Raw genomic sequence first — 17825 nt, forward strand, 5'->3', positions numbered from 1 at the left:
GTGGGAAGGGTGATGTGGCATTAACACAAGACTGAACAAGAGGGGATATTAATAGGGTATTAAAAGTATCAACAAAAGACAGAACAGAAACAATGGGTATTGAATAGAAGTGTTTGTAGAAAGCCTATTGGTCCATATTTCTTGATGCTTCTATATTGGAGTGGAGTCTTGAGGTGGGTAGAATATAGTTGTGCAATAATTGGCTGTTGATTGCTGGTGTTGACTTCTTGATGTGTAGTGCCTCGCAAACGTCAAGCCGCCTGCTATCGCTGTATCTATCGATGATTTCTGTGTTGTTTACTAGGATTTCTCTAGCGATGGTTTGGTTATGGGAAGAGATTATATGTTCCTTAATGGAGCCCTGTTGCTTATGCATCGTTAAACGCCTAGAAAGAGATGTTGTTGTCTTGCCTATATACTGGTTTTTTTGGAGCTTACAGTCCCCAAGTGGGCATTTGAAGGCATTGACGACGTTAGTCTCTTTTAAAGCGTTCTGTTTTGTGTCTGGAGAGTTTCTCATGAGTAGGCTGGCCGTTTTTATGGTTTTATAGTAAATCGTCAGTTGTATCCTCTGATTTTTGTCTGTAGGGATTACGTTTCTATTAACAATATCTTTCAGGACCCTTTCCTCCGTTTTATGAGCAGTGGAAAAGAAGTTCCTGTAAAATAGTCTAATAGGGGGTATAGGTGTTGTGTTAGTTATCTCTTCAGAGGTTGCATGGCTTTTCACTTTCCTTCTTATGATGTCTTCGATGAAACCATTGGAGAAGCCGTTATTGACTAGGACCTGCCTTACCCTACAGAGTTCTTCGTCGACTTGCTTCCATTCTGAGCTGTGGCTGAGAGCACGGTCGACGTATGCGTTAACAACACTCCTCCTGTACCTGTCAGGGCAGTCGCTGTTGGCATTTAGGCACATTCCTATGTTTGTTTCCTTAGTGTAGACTGCAGTGTGGAAACCTCCGCCCTTTTCCATGACTGTTACATCTAGAAAAGGCAGCTTCCCATCCTTTTCCGTCTCGTAAGTGAAACGCAGCACGGAACTCTGCTCAAATGCCTCCTTCAGCTCCTGCAGATGTCTGACATCAGGTACCTGTGTAAAAATGTCGTCAACATACCTGCAGTATATGGCCGGTTTCAAGTTCATGTCGACTAAGACTTTTTGCTCGATGGTACCCATGTAGAAGTTTGCAAACAGGACACCTAGGGGAGAACCCATGGCGACCCCATCTACTTGCTTATACATGTGCCCATCCGGGCTCAAGAAGGGTGCCTCTTTAGTACAAGCTTGGAGTAGTTTCCTCAGAATACTTTCTGGCATGTCAAGAGGAGTACAGGCTGGATCACGATACACTCTGTCGGCTATCATTCCGATTGTCTCGTCCACAGGTACGTTGGTAAACAGCGATTCTACGTCCAACGAGGCTCTTATCCCTGTGGCCCGTGTGCCCCGCAGTAAGTCCACAAATTCCTTTGGAGACTTCAGGCTGAAGGCGCAAGGAACATAAGGAGTCAGCAGGCCGTTGAGTCGCTTCGCCAGTCTGTACGTGGGTGTGGGTATCTGGCTAATGATTGGCCGAAGTGGGTTTCCAGGCTTGTGCGTCTTGACATTTCCATACGCATATCCAGGTTTATATTCCCCAATGATCTTTGGCAGGTGGAGTCGAATTAAAAGCAAAGGTCAACAAACTGATCGAAACTGTGAACGCCAAGAAATCCGGACTCCACCTGCCAAAGATCATTGGGGAATATAAACCTGGATATGCGTATGGAAATGTCAAGACGCACAAGCCTGGAAACCCACTTCGGCCAATCATTAGCCAGATACCCACAAACAAACATAGGAATGTGCCTAAATGCCAACAGCGACTGCCCTGACAGGTACAAGAGGAGTGTTGTTAACGCATACGTCGACCGTGCTCTCAGCCACAGCTCAGAATGGAAGCAAGTCGACGAAGAACTCTGTAGGGTAAGGCAGGTCCTAGTCAATAACGGCTTCTCCAATGGTTTCATCGAAGACATCATAAGAAGGAAAGTGAAAAGCCATGCAACCTCTGAAGAGACAACTAACACAACACCTATACCCCCTATTAGACTATTTTACAGGAACTTCTTTTCCACTGCTCATAAAACGGAGGAAAGGGTCCTGAAAGATATTGTTAATAGAAACGTTATCCCTACAGACAAAAATCAGAGGATACAACTGACGATTTACTATAAAACCAGAAAAACGGCCAGCCTACTCATGAGAAACTCTCCAGACACAAAACAGAACGCTTTAAAAGAGACTAACGTCGTCTATGCCTTCAAATGCCCACTTGGGGACTGTAAGCTCCAAAAAAACCAGTATATAGGCAAGACAACAACATCTCTTTCTAGGCGTTTAACGATGCATAAGCAACAGGGCTCCATTAAGGAACATATAATCTCTTCCCATAACCGAACCATCGCTAGAGAAATCCTAGTAAACAACACAGAAATCATCGATAGATACAGCGATAGCAGGCGGCTTGACGTTTGCGAGGCACTACACATCAAGAAGTCAACACCAGCAATCAACAGCCAATTATTGCATAACTATATTCTACCCACCTCAAGACTCCACTCCAATATAGAAGCATCAAGAAATATGGACCAATAGGCTTTCTAGAAACACTTCTATTCAATACCCATTGTTTCTGTTCTGTCTTGTGTTGATACTTTTAATACCCTATTAATATCCCCTCTTGTTCAGTCTTGTGTTAATGCCACATCACCCTTCCCACCTCACTCAAATGTAGATATAAACTCAGAGATACGTAAGTTCTAATCAGTTGTGTATTTGTGAAGTCTTTGAAAATGTAATAAGTTTTACGAAACGCGCCCGTGTCGCGTCAGACTAGAAATAAAAATGAATTTTGGAGAAGTGATTTTTGATTTACCTCCAACAGTGAAGCGTAATGTACGAAAGATTGAGAAAATTCGTGTTAGAATTATTAATCTTACTTTTTCGGTCATATTTAATAATATATATATATATATATATATATATATATATATATATATATATATATATATATATATATATATATATATATATATATATATATATATATATATATATATATATATATATATATGTACCCATTATGCCTATGTCTATAACCTGGTGTTATATTTTTCTTGTCTTGTACTGTATCAAGGAGCACTCTCCTATATCATATTTAGATACATTGTCCCTAGACCATATTTAACACTGTACCAGATATTACGAGCGGTGCGTACAGGCAGTAACAGTAGGTGTGGTGGTGGTGATGCTTATAGGGATGGTGGTGGTGATGCTTGTGGTTATGGTGGTGGTAATGGTGGTGGTGATGCTTATAGGGATGGTGGTGGTGATGCTGGTGGTTATGGCGGTGGTAATGGTGTTGGGGATGATGGCAGTGATGCTGATGGTGATAGGGGTAGTGATGCTGGTGGTGAGGCTGGTGGTGATGCTGTTGGTGGTGATGCTGTTGGTGGTGATGCTGATGGTGGTGGTGGTGGTGGTGATGGTGGTAGTGAATCTGGTGGGGATGCTGTTGGTGATACTGGTAGTGAGCTTGGTGGTAATGCTGATGGTGATAGTTGTGGTGGTGCTGGTGGTGATGGTGATGCTGGTGCTGGTGATGCTGTTGGTCGTGCTGGTGGTGGTGATGGTGATGGTGGTGACCTGACACACGTCGCCCAAGAGACCAATAACTATCGTCTCAACCTTCAACAATGTGCGCGATTTCTTGTACGATTTTAAACTAAAAAAAAAAAAAATTAAGATGTTTCATCACAAGAACATGTTTCTGCAAAGATATATTACATATTATGAATAATCACAAATGTAGTTAAGAACATGTATAATATATATACTACATAACATTTATGCAGCATTACTCACCGGATACACCAAAAGCTCTACGATTTACGCAATGGATGTAACATATGTTTTGTCTGTTTTGACTGGAGTAGAAATTACTAAATTGTAATCCCATTTCGCCATGGAAATGGGATTACAATTTCTCGTTATCTGGTTTGAGAGGCATCAACATAGGGTGGAGAATGGCGACAATGTCACCCACAGAGAAGTAAGGGCGAGTGAGGGAAGGACATTCTAAGAGTTTCAACCCTCTAGGCTATCATTTACCATGTGTTCATACACCCCCCCCCCCAATTTCTTAGAACTAAAAGTGGAGGAAGTGTCGAGGGACTATGGAGCAGCGATTGAAAAAAGTTAAAACAGAATCATGAGAGAAAAATGTATTAACAGGAAGAATTTACGATCAGTTTTCACATTATGAGTCCGCCTCGAGTCGCAGATTATGAAGACTGGGTCAGTGTAGACTACGTACAGTGTAGACTAAATACACTGACATAACTTGTTATCAAGGCCTTCAAGGCCACGGAGTACAGTGAAATATTCCACACATGCATTAAGCAGTGATGTGGTGGAGGCTGACTCCATACACAGTTTCAAATGTAGATATGATAGAGCCCAGTAGGCTCAGGAATCTGTACACCTGTTGATTGACAGTTGAAAGGCGGGACCAAAGAGCCAAAGCTCAACCCCCAGTAAGCACAACTAGGTGAGGACAGGAAAAGGCACAATATTTTTATATGTATGTATGTTAGGAATGTTGGAAATTCATGATACAATATACTTAATTAAATCGAATAATTTAAATTTAAAGATCATTTTAATGTATTTGTTTCCATAGTAAGCCTTAATGACTTAAACAAAAAATTATGTTTATTGCTTGTTGAACCGAATATCAGCATTTATCATTCATGCACCAAAGTAACTGACATAACTTTACCTAACCTAACCTAACCTAAACTATTCTAACCTAACCAAACATAAAATAACCTTACCTAACCTACACTAACCTAAGCTAACCTACACTAACCTAAGCTAACCTACACTAACCTAAGCTAACCTACACTAACCTAACCTAACCTACACTAACCTAACCTAACCTAACCTAACCTAACCTAAACTAAATTTAACTAAACTAAATTAAACAAAACTAAACCAAACTAACCTAACCTAACCAGACATAACCTAACCTAACCTAACCTATCCTAACCTAACCTAACCTTACCTAACCTAACCTAACCTAACCAGACATAACCTACAGTAAGTCTAACAGTATACACAATTACACTTATACGATCATGTTAATACATATTCAAGAAATATTGTTATGGTTGGACAACGTGTTAACCTTGGTGAATGTGTGGTTGGTGTCGCCGGCAGCGTCTACGAGTACACCTCAGGTTATGTTTAACACTCAAGCTGCACTCAACCTTATTTATCATTTATATGACATTAATCTTGGCTATTATTATTATATTAGTGTGTTGCTCATACTACGACGCTGTTGTAATGTTGGCCTTAAGTGTTGTGCACTTGGTTATAGCCAAGCTTATATATAACTATATATAGTTATATACATATATATATATATATATATATATATATATATATATATATATATATATATATATATATATATATTTTGGTAGCAGTCTTTCCTGTAGACATATATTATTAAATATGACCGAAAAAGTAAGATTAATAATTCTAACATAATTAATCACTGTTTCATAATAATGTTTAATCACTAACATAATAATTCACTGTTTCACCAACAGTGAAAAGAAATGTACGAAAGATTGAGAAAATTCGTGTTAGAATTATTAATCTTACTTTTTCGGTCATATTTAATAATACATATATATATATATATATATATATATATATATATATATATATATATATATATATATATATATATATATATATATATATATATATATATATATATATATATATATATATATATATATATATATATATATGTCGTACCTAGGTGCCAGAACTCACTTCTCAGCCTACTATGCAAGGCCCGATTTGCCTAATAAGCCAAGTTTTCCTGAATTAATATATTTTCTCTAATTTTTTTCTTATGAAGTGATGAAGCTACCCATTTCATTATGTATGATGTCAATTTTTTTTTATTGGAGTTAAAATTAACGTAGATATATGACCGAACCTAACCAACCCTACCTAACCTAACCTAACCTATCTTTATAGGTTAGGTTAGGTTAGGTAGCTGAAAAAGTTAGGTTAGGTAGGTTAGGTAGTCGAAAAACAATTAATTCATGAAAACTTGGCTTATTAGGCAAATCGGGCCTTGCATAGTAGGCTGAGAAGTGAGTTCTGGCTACTAGGTACGACATATATATATATATGTATATATATATATATATATATATATATATATATATGTCGTACCTAGTAGCCAGAACGCACTTCTCAGCCTACTATGCAAGGCCCGATTTGCCTAATAAGCCAAGTTTTCATGAATTAATGTTTTTTTCGACTACCTAACCTACCTAACCTAACCTAACCTTCCTTTTCCAACTACCTAACCCAGCCTAACCTATAAAGATAGGTTAGGTTAGGTAGGGTTGGTTAGGTTCGGTCATATATCTAGGTTAATTTTAACTACAATAAAACAAAATTGACCTCATACATAATGAAATGGGTAGCTTTATCATTTCATAAGGAAAAAATTAGAGCAAATATAAAAATCTAGGAAAACTTGGCTTATTAGGCAAATCGGGCCTTGCATAGCAGGCCGAGAAAGACGTTCTGGCTACTAGGTACAACATATATATATATATATATATATATATATATATATATATATATATATATATATATATATATATATATATATATATATATATATGTCGTACCTAGTAGCCTGAACGCACTTCTGAGCCTACTATTCAAGGCCCGATTTGCCTAATAAGCCAAGTTTTCATGAATTAATTGTTTTTCGGCTACCTAACCTACCTAACCTAACCTAACCTAACTTTTTCGGCTACCTAACCTAACCTAACCTATAAAGATAGATTAGGTTAGGTTAGGTAGGGTTGGTTAGGTTCGGTCATATATCTTCGTTAATTTTAACTCTAATAAAAAAAAATTGACCTCATACATAATGAAATGGGTAGCTTTATCATTTCATAAGAAAAGAAATTGAGAAAATATATGAATTCAGGAGAACTTGGCTTATTAGGCAAACCGGGCCTTGCATAGTAGGCTGAGAAGTGCATTCTGGCTATTAGGTACGACATATATATATATATATATATATGTCGTACCTAGTAGCCAGAACGCACTTCTCAGCCTACTATGCAAGGCCCGAATTGCCTAATAAGCCAAGTATTCATGAATTAATTGTTTTTCGACTACCTAACCTACTTAACCTAACCTAACCTAACTTTTTCGGCTACCTAACCTAACCTAATCTATAAAGATAGGTTAGGTAGGTTTGGTTAGGTTCGGTCATATATCTACGTTATTTTTAACTCCAATAAAAACAAATTGACCTCATACATTATGAAATGGGTAGCTTTATCATTTCATAAGAAAAAAATTAGGAAAAATATATTAATTCAGGAAAACTTGGCTTATTAGGCAAATCGGGCCTTGAATAGTAGGCCGAGAAGTGCGTTCTGGCTACTAGGTACGACATATATATATATATATGTCGTACCTAGTAGCCAGAACTCACTTCTCAGCCTACTATGCAAGGCCCAATTTGCCTAATAAGCCAAGTTTTCGTGAATTAATTGATTTTCGACTTCCTAACCTACCTAACCTAACCTAACCTAACTTTTTCGGCTACCTAACCTAACCTAACCTATAAAGATAGGTTAGGTTAGGTTAGGTAGGGTTGGTTAGCTTTGGTCATATATCTACGTTAATTTAAACTCCAATAAAAAAAATTGATCTCATACATAATGAAATGGGTAGCTTTATCATTTCATAAGAAAAAAATTTGAGAAAATATATAAATTCAGGAAAACTTGGCTTATTAGGCAAATCGGGCCTTGCATAGTAGGCCGATAAGTGCGTTCTGGCTACTAGGTACGACATATATATATATATATATATATATATATATATATATATATATATGTCGTACCTAGTAGCCAGAACTCACTTCTTAGCCTACTATTCAAGGCCCGATTTGCCTAATAAGCCAAGTTTTCCTGAATTAATATATTTACTATAATTTTTTTCTTATGAAATGATAAAGCAACCCTTTTCTCTATGTATGAGGTCAATTTTTTTTTATTGGAGTTAAAATTAACGTAGATATATGACCGAACCTAACCAACCCTACCTAACCTAACCTAACCTATATTTATAGGTAAGGTTAGGTTAGGTAGCCAAAAAAAGCTAGGTTAGGTTAGGTTAGGTAGGTTAGGTAGACGAAAAAACATTAATTCATGAAAACTTGGCTTATTAGGCAAATCGGGCCTTGAATAGTAGGCTGAGAAGTGCGTTCTGGCTATTAGGTACGACATATATATATATATATATATATATATATATATATATATATGTTTATATATATATATATATATATATATATATATATATATGTCGTATCTAGTAGCCAGAACGCACTTGTCAGCCTACTATGCAAGGCCCGATTTGCCTAATAAGCCAAGTTTTCCTGAATTAATATATTTTCTCTAATTTTTTTCATATGAAATGATAAAGCTACCCATTTCATTATGTATTAGGTCATTTTTTTTTTATTGGAGTTAAAATTAACGTAGATATATGACCGAACCTAACCAACCCTACCTAACCTAACCTAACCTATTTTAATAGGTTAGGTTAGGTTAGGTGGCCGAAAAAGTTAGGTTAGGTTAGGTTAGGTAGGTTAGGTAGTCGAAAAACAATTAATTCATGAAAACTTGGCTTATTAGGCAAATCGGGCCTTGCATAGTAGGCTGAGAAGTGCGTTCTGGCTACTAGGTACGACATATATATATATACATATATATATATATATATATATATATATATATATATATATATATATATATATATATATATATATATATATATATATATATATATATATATATATATATAGTTACTGTCTTCTTCTGAAATTATTATTTGTAGAGGTAATATTATCATTCCTGTTTTTATTTTGTTCATCCTTGCTATTAGTGTCACTGTTAGACAATGTATATACTTATAATTAATGTAATTACTCCTCTGTTATTCTGCCGGAGGTTGACAGATTTTACAAAAATGGAGACAAGTAAATGGAATTCTGGCCGATCAGAGGATTAAACAAGACTTTTGCAGAGATTCCGAGTTTTGAATCTCCCGCGTAGTAGCTGACGATCAGAGGGGGAACAGGTGTAAATGTTTACAGGGCAGAACGAGCCTATAGTTTCTCCGACACTTGGAGATGGTAGTTGCTATCAAGTAATTATGTGTTTCTTTGTTAAAAATAACATATAAATACAATTAAAATGCAAGGAGCTGAAGCACCATAATAGAGGCGGTTATCACAGTGAACAGCACCAACAACACAACACCATATTAACAAAAACCAATACACCAAACCAATACATAAATATACAACCACCAATGACATAAATATACACACACAGCAATATACAAACATGAGGGCAACATACAGACACGCACCAGGCACACATAGAGGGACCAAAACAACAAGGAAATACACTATACACAAATGAAAAAGAACAGTACACACATGAGGCTAAAGTCCGCACCCAGAGCACAGCGTGTAGACGAGCACCGTATGTGCCACACCCACACACCTGGTACACCGTCACGGTACCGTGAGTACGGTGCACCAGCACCACACAACACAGTACGGTGCACCAGCACCACACAACACAGTACGGTGCACCAGCACCACGCAACACGGTACAGTAAGTACGGTGCACCAGCACCACACAACACAGTACGGTGAACCTGCACCACACAACACAGTACGGTGCACCAGCACCACGCAACACGGTACAGTAAGTACGGTGCACCAGCACCACACAACACAGTACGGTGCACCAGCACCACACAACACAGTACAGTAAGTACAGTGCACCAGCACTACACAACACAGTACGGTGCACCAGCACCACACAACACAGTACCGTTAGTACGGTGCACCAGCACCACACAACACAGAACCGTTAGTACGGTGCACCAGCAACACACAACACAGTACGGTGCACCAGCACCACACAACACACTACAGTAAGTATGGTGCACCAGAACCACACAACACAGTACGGTGCACCAGCACCACGCAACACGGTACAGTAAGTACGGTGCACCAGCACCACACAACACAGTACGGTGCACCAGCACCACACAACACAGTACAGTAAGTACAGTGCACCAACACTACACAACACAGTACGGTGCACCAGCACCACACAACACAGTACCGTTAGTACGGGGCACCAGCACCACACAACACAGTACCGTTAGTACGGTGCACCAGCAACACACAACACAGTACGGTGCACCAGCACCACACAACACACTACAGTAAGTATGGTGCACCAGAACCACACAACACAGTACCGTGCACCAGCACCACACAACACAGTACGGTGCACCAGCACCACACAACACAGTACAGTAAGTACGGTACACCAGCACCACACAACACAGTACAGTAAGTACGGTACACCAGCACCACACAACACAGTACAGTAAGTACGGTGCACCAGCACCACACAACACAGTATGGTGCACCAGCACCACACAACACAGTACGGTGCACCAGCACCACACAACACAGTACAGTATGTACGGTGCACCAGCACCACACAACACAGTACGGTGCACCAGCACCACACAACACAGTACGGTGCACCAGCACCACACAACACAGTACAGTAAGTACGGTACACCAGCACCACACAACACAGTACAGTAAGTACGGTGCACCAGCACCACACAACACAGTATGGTGCACCAGCACCACACAACACAGTACGGTGCACCAGCACCACACAACACAGTACAGTAAGTACGGTGCACCAGCACCACACAACACAGTACGGTGCACCAGCACCACACAACACAGTACGGTGCACCAGCACCACACAACACAGTACGGTGCACCAGCACCACACAACACAGTACAGTAAGTACGGTACACCAGCACCACACAACACAGTACAGTAAGTACGGTACACCAGCACCACACAACACAGTACAGTAAGTACGGTGCACCAGCACCACACAACACACTACGGTGCACCAGCACCACACAACACACTACGGTGCACCAACACCACACAACACAGTACAGTAAGTACGGTACACCAGCACCACACAACACAGTACAGTAAGTACGGTACACCAGCACCACACAACACAGTATGGTGCACCAGCACCACACAACACAGTATGGTGCACCAGCACCACACAACACAGTACGGTGCACCAGCACCACACAACACAGTACGGTGCACCAGCACCACACAACACAGTACGGTGCACCAGCACAACACAACACAGTACGGTGCACCAGCACCACACAACACAGTACGGTGCACCAGCACCACACAACACAGTACGGTGCACCAGCACCACACAACACAGTACAGTAAGTACGGTGCACCAGTACCACACAACACAGTACAGTAAGTACGGTGCACCAGCACCACACAACACAGTACAGTAAGTACGGTGCACCTGCACCACACAACACGGTACGGTGCACCAGCACCACACAACACAGTACGGTGCACCAGCACCACACAACACAGTACAGTAAGTACGGTACACCAGCACCACACAACACAGTACAGTAAGTACGGTACACCAGCACCACACAACACAGTACAGTAAGTACGGTGCACCAGCACCACACAACACACTACGGTGCACCAGCACCACACAACACACTACGGTGCACCAGCACCACACAACACAGTACGGTGCACCAGCACCACACAACACAGTACAGTAAGTATGGTGCACCAGCACCACACAACACAGTACAGTAAGTACAGTGCACCAGCACCACACAACACAGTACAGTAAGTACGGTACACCAGCACCACACAACACAGTACAGTAAGTACGGTGCACCAGCACCACACAACACACTACGGTGCACCAGCACCACTCAACACACTACGGTGCACCAACACCACACAACACAGTACGGTGCACCAGCACCACACAACACACTACGGTGCACCAGCACCAAACAACACACTACGGTGCACCAACACCACACAACACAGTACGGTGCACCAGCACCACACAACACAGTACAGTAAGTATGGTGCACCAGCACCACACAACACAGTACAGTAAGTACAGTGCACCAGCACCACACAACACACTACGGTGCACCAGCACCACACAACACAGTACAGTAAGTACAGTACACCAGCACCACACAACACAGTACGGTGCACCAGCACCACACAACACAGTACGGTGCACCAGCACCACACAACACAGTACAGTAAGTACGGTACACCAGCACCACACAACACAGTACGGTGCACCAGCACCACATAACACAGTACAGTGCACCAGCACCACACAACACAGTACGGTGCACCAGCACCACACAACACAGTACAGTGCACCAGCACCACACAACACAGTACAGTGCACCAGCACCACACAACACAGTACAGTGCACCAGCACCACACAACACAGTACGGGGCACCAGCACCACACAACACAGTACGGTGCACAAGCACCACACATCACAGTACGGAGCACCAGCACCACACAACACAGTACGGTGCACCAGCACCACACAACACAGCACGGTGCTCCAGCACCACACAACACAGTACGGTGCACCAGCACCACACAACACAGTACGGTGCTCCAGCACCACACAACACAGTACGGTGCACCAGCACCACACAACACAGTACGGTACACCAGCACCACACAACACAGTACGGTGCACCAGCACCACACAACACAGTACAGTGCACCAGCACCACACAACACAGTACGGTGCACCAGCACCACACAACACAGTACGGTGCACCAGCACCACACAACACAGTACAGTAAGTACGGTACACCAGCACCACACAACACAGTACGGTGCACCAGCACCACACAACAGAGTACAGTGCACCAGCACCACACAACACAGTACGGTGCACCAGCACCACACAACACAGTACAGTGCACCAGCACCACACAACACAGTACAGTGCACCAGCACCACACAACACAGTACAGTGCACCAGCACCACACAACACAGTACGGGGCACCAGCACCACACAACACAGTACGGTGCACAAGCACCACACATCACAGTACGGTGCACCAGCACCACACAACACAGTACGGAGCACCAGCACCACACAACACAGTACAGTAAGTACGGTGCACCAGCACCACACAACACAGTACAGTAAGTACGGTGCACCAGCACCACTCAACACAGTACGGTGCACCAGCACCACACAACACAGTACAGTGCACCAGCACCACACAACACAGTACGGTGCACCAGCACCACACAACACAGTACGGTGCACCAGCACCACACAACACAGTACAGTAAGTACGGTACACCAGCACCACACAACACAGTACGGTGCACCAGCACCACACAACACAGTACAGTGCACCAGCACCACACAACACAGTACAGTGCACCAGCACCACACAACACAGTACAGTGCACCAGCACCACTAAACACAGTACGGGGCACCAGCACCACACAACACAGTACGGTGCACAAGCACCACACATCACAGTACGGAGCACCAGCACCACACAACACAGTACGGTGCACCAGCACCACACAACACAGTACGGTGCACAAGCACCACACATCACAGTACGGAGCACCAGCACCACACAACACAGTACGGTGCACCAGCACCACACAACACAGTACGGTGCTCCAGCACCACACAACACAGTACGGTGCACCAGCACCACACAACACAGTACGGTGCTCCAGCACCACACAACACAGTACGGTGCACCAGCACCACACAACACAGTACGGTACACCAGCACCACACAACACAGTACGGTGCACCAGCACCACACAACACAGTACAGTGCACCAGCACCACACAACACAGTACGGTGCACCAGCACCACACAACACAGTACGGTGCACCAGCACCACACAACACAGTACAGTAAGTACGGTGCACCAGCACCACACAACACAGTACGGTGCACCAGCACCACACAACACAGTACAGTGCACCAGCACCACACAACACAGTACAGTAAGTACGGTGCACCAGCACCACACAACACAGTACAGTGCACCAGCACCACACAACACAGTACGGTGCACCAGCACCACACAACACAGTACAGTAAGTACGGTGCACCAGCACCACACAACACAGTACAGTGCACCAGCACCACACAACACAGTACGGAGCACCAGCACCACACAACACAGTACAGTGCACCAGCACCACACAACACAGTACGGTGCACCAGCAGCACACAACACAGTACGGTGCACCAGCACCACACAACACAGTACGGTGCACCAGCACCACACAACACAGTACAGTAAGTACGGTGCACCAGCAATACACAACACAGTACGGTGCACCAGCACCACACAGCACAGTACGGTGCACCAGCACCACACAACACAGTACAGTGCACCATCACCACACAACACAGTACAGTGCACCAGCACCACACATCACAGTACAGTGCACCAGCACCACACAACACAGTACAGTAAGTACAGTGCACCAGACCACACAAAACAGTACAGTGCACCAGCACCACACAACACAGTACAGTGCACCAGCACCACACAACACAGTACGGTGCACCAGCACCACACAACACAGTACGGTGCACCAGCACCACATAACACAGTACGGTGCACCAGCACCACACAACACAGTACGGTGCACCAGCACCACACAACACAGTACAGTGCACCAGCACCACACAACACAGTACGGAGCACCAGCACCACACAACACAGTACGGTGCACCAGCACCATACAACACAGTACGGAGCACCAGCACCACACAACACAGTACGGTGCACCAGCACCACACAAAACAGTACGGTGCACCAGCACCACACAACACAGTACGGTGCACCAGCACCACACAACACAGTACGGTGCACCAGCACCACACAACACAGTACAGTAAGTACGGTGCACCAGCAATACACAACACAGTACGGTGCACCAGCACCACACAGCACAGTACGGTGCACCAGCACCACACAACACAGTACAGTGCACCAGCACCACACAACACAGTACAGTGCACCAGCACCACACATCACAGTACAGTGCACCAGCACCACACAACACAGTACAGTAAGTACAGTGCACCAGACCACACAAAACAGTACAGTGCACCAGCACCACACAACACAGTACAGTGCACCAGCACCACAAACACAGTACGGTGCACCAGCACCACACAACACAGTACGGTGCACCAGCACCACATAACACAGTACGGTGCACCAGCACCACACAACACAGTACGGTGCACCAGCACCACACAACACAGTACAGTGCACCAGCACCACACAACACAGTACGGAGCACCAGCACCACACAACACAGTACGGTGCACCAGTACCATACAACACAGTACGGAGCACCAGCACCACACAACACAGTACGGTGCACCAGCACCACACAAAACAGTACGGTGCACCAGCACCACACAACACAGTACGGTGCACCAGCACCACACAACACAGTACGGTGCACCAGCACCACACAACACAGTACAGTGCACCAGCACCACACAACACAGTACGGAGCACCAGCACCACACAACACAGTACGGTGCACCAGCACCATACAACACAGTACGAGCACCAGCACCACACAACACAGTACGGTGCACCAGCACCACACAAAAAAGTACGGTGCACCAGCACCACACAACACAGTACGGTGCACCAGCACCACACAACACAGTACGGTGCTCCAGCACCACACAACACAGTACGGTGCACCAGCACCACACAACACAGTACAGTGCACCAGCACCACACAACACAGTACGGTGCACCAGCACCACACAACACAATACAGTAAGTACGGTGCACCAGCACCACACAACACAGTACAGTAAGTACGGTACACCAGCACCACACAACACAGTACAGTAAGTACGGTGCACCAGCACCACACAACACAGTATGGTGCACAAGCACCACACAACACAGTACGGTGCTCCAGCACCACACAACACAGTACGGTGCACCAGCACCACACAACACAGTACAGTGCACCAGCACCACACAACACAGTACGGAGCACCAGCACCACACAACACAGTACGGTGCACCAGCACCACACAACATAGTACGGTGCACCAGCACAACACAACACAGTACGGTACACCAGCACCACACAACACAGTACGGTGCACCAGCACCACACAACACAGTACGGTGCACCAGCACCACACAAAACAGTACGGTGCACCAGCACCACACAACACAGTACGGTGCACCAGCACCACACAACACAGTACGGAGCACCAGCACCACACAACACAGTACAGTAAGTACGGTGCACCAGCACCACACAACACAGTACAGTAAGTACGGTGCACCAGCACCACTCAACACAGTACGGTGCACCAGCACCACACAACACAGTACAGTGCACCAGCACCACACAACACAGTACGGTGCACCAGCACCACACAACACAGTACGGTGCACCAGCACCACACAACACAGTACAGTAAGTACGGTACACCAGCACCACACAACACAGTACGGTGCACCAGCACCACACAACACAGTACAGTGCACCAGCACCACACAACACAGTACAGTGCACCAGCACCACACAACACAGTACAGTGCACCAGCACCACTAAACACAGTACGGGGCACCAGCACCACACAACACAGTACGGTGCACAAGCACCACACATCACAGTACGGAGCACCAGCACCACACAACACAGTACGGTGCACCAGCACCACACAACACAGTACGGTGCTCCAGCACCACACAACACAGTACGGTGCACCAGCACCACACAACACAGTACGGTGCTCCAGCACCACACAACACAGTACGGTGCACCAGCACCACACAACACAGTACGGTACACCAGCACCACACAACACAGTACGGTGCACCAGCACCACACAACACAGTACAGTGCACCAGCACCACACAACACAGTACGGTGCACCAGCACCACACAACACAGTACGGTGCTCCAGCACCACACAACACAGTACGGTGCACCAGCACCACACAACACAGTACAGTGCACCAGCACCACACAACACAGTACGGTGCACCAGCACCACACAACACAATACAGTAAGTACGGTGCACCAGCACCACACAACACAGTACAGTAAGTACGGTACACCAGCACCACACAACACAGTACAGTAAGTACGGTGCACCAGCACCACACAACACAGTATGGTGCACAAGCACCACACAACACAGTACGGTGCTCCAGCACCACACAACACAGTACGGTGCACCAGCACCACACAACACAGTACAGTGCACCAGCACCACACAACACAGTACGGAGCACCAGCACCACACAACACAGTACGGTGCACCAGCACCACACAACATAGTACGGTGCACCAGCACAACACAACACAGTACGGGACACCAGCACCACACAACACAGTACGGTGCACCAGCACCACACAACACAGTACGGTGCACCAGCACCACACAAAACAGTACGGTGCACCAGCACCACAAACACAGTACGGTGCACCAGCACCACACAACACAGTACGGTGCACCAGCACCACATAACACAGTACGGTGCACCAGCACCACACAACACAGTACGGTGCACCAGCACCACACAACACAGTACAGTGCACCAGCACCACACAACACAGTACGGAGCACCAGCACCACACAACACAGTACGGTGCACCAGTACCATACAACACAGTACGGAGCACCAGCACCAC

Source organism: Procambarus clarkii, chromosome 3 (assembly GCF_040958095.1).
Source record: "Procambarus clarkii isolate CNS0578487 chromosome 3, FALCON_Pclarkii_2.0, whole genome shotgun sequence".
Taxonomy (NCBI): Eukaryota; Metazoa; Arthropoda; class Malacostraca; order Decapoda; family Cambaridae; genus Procambarus; species Procambarus clarkii.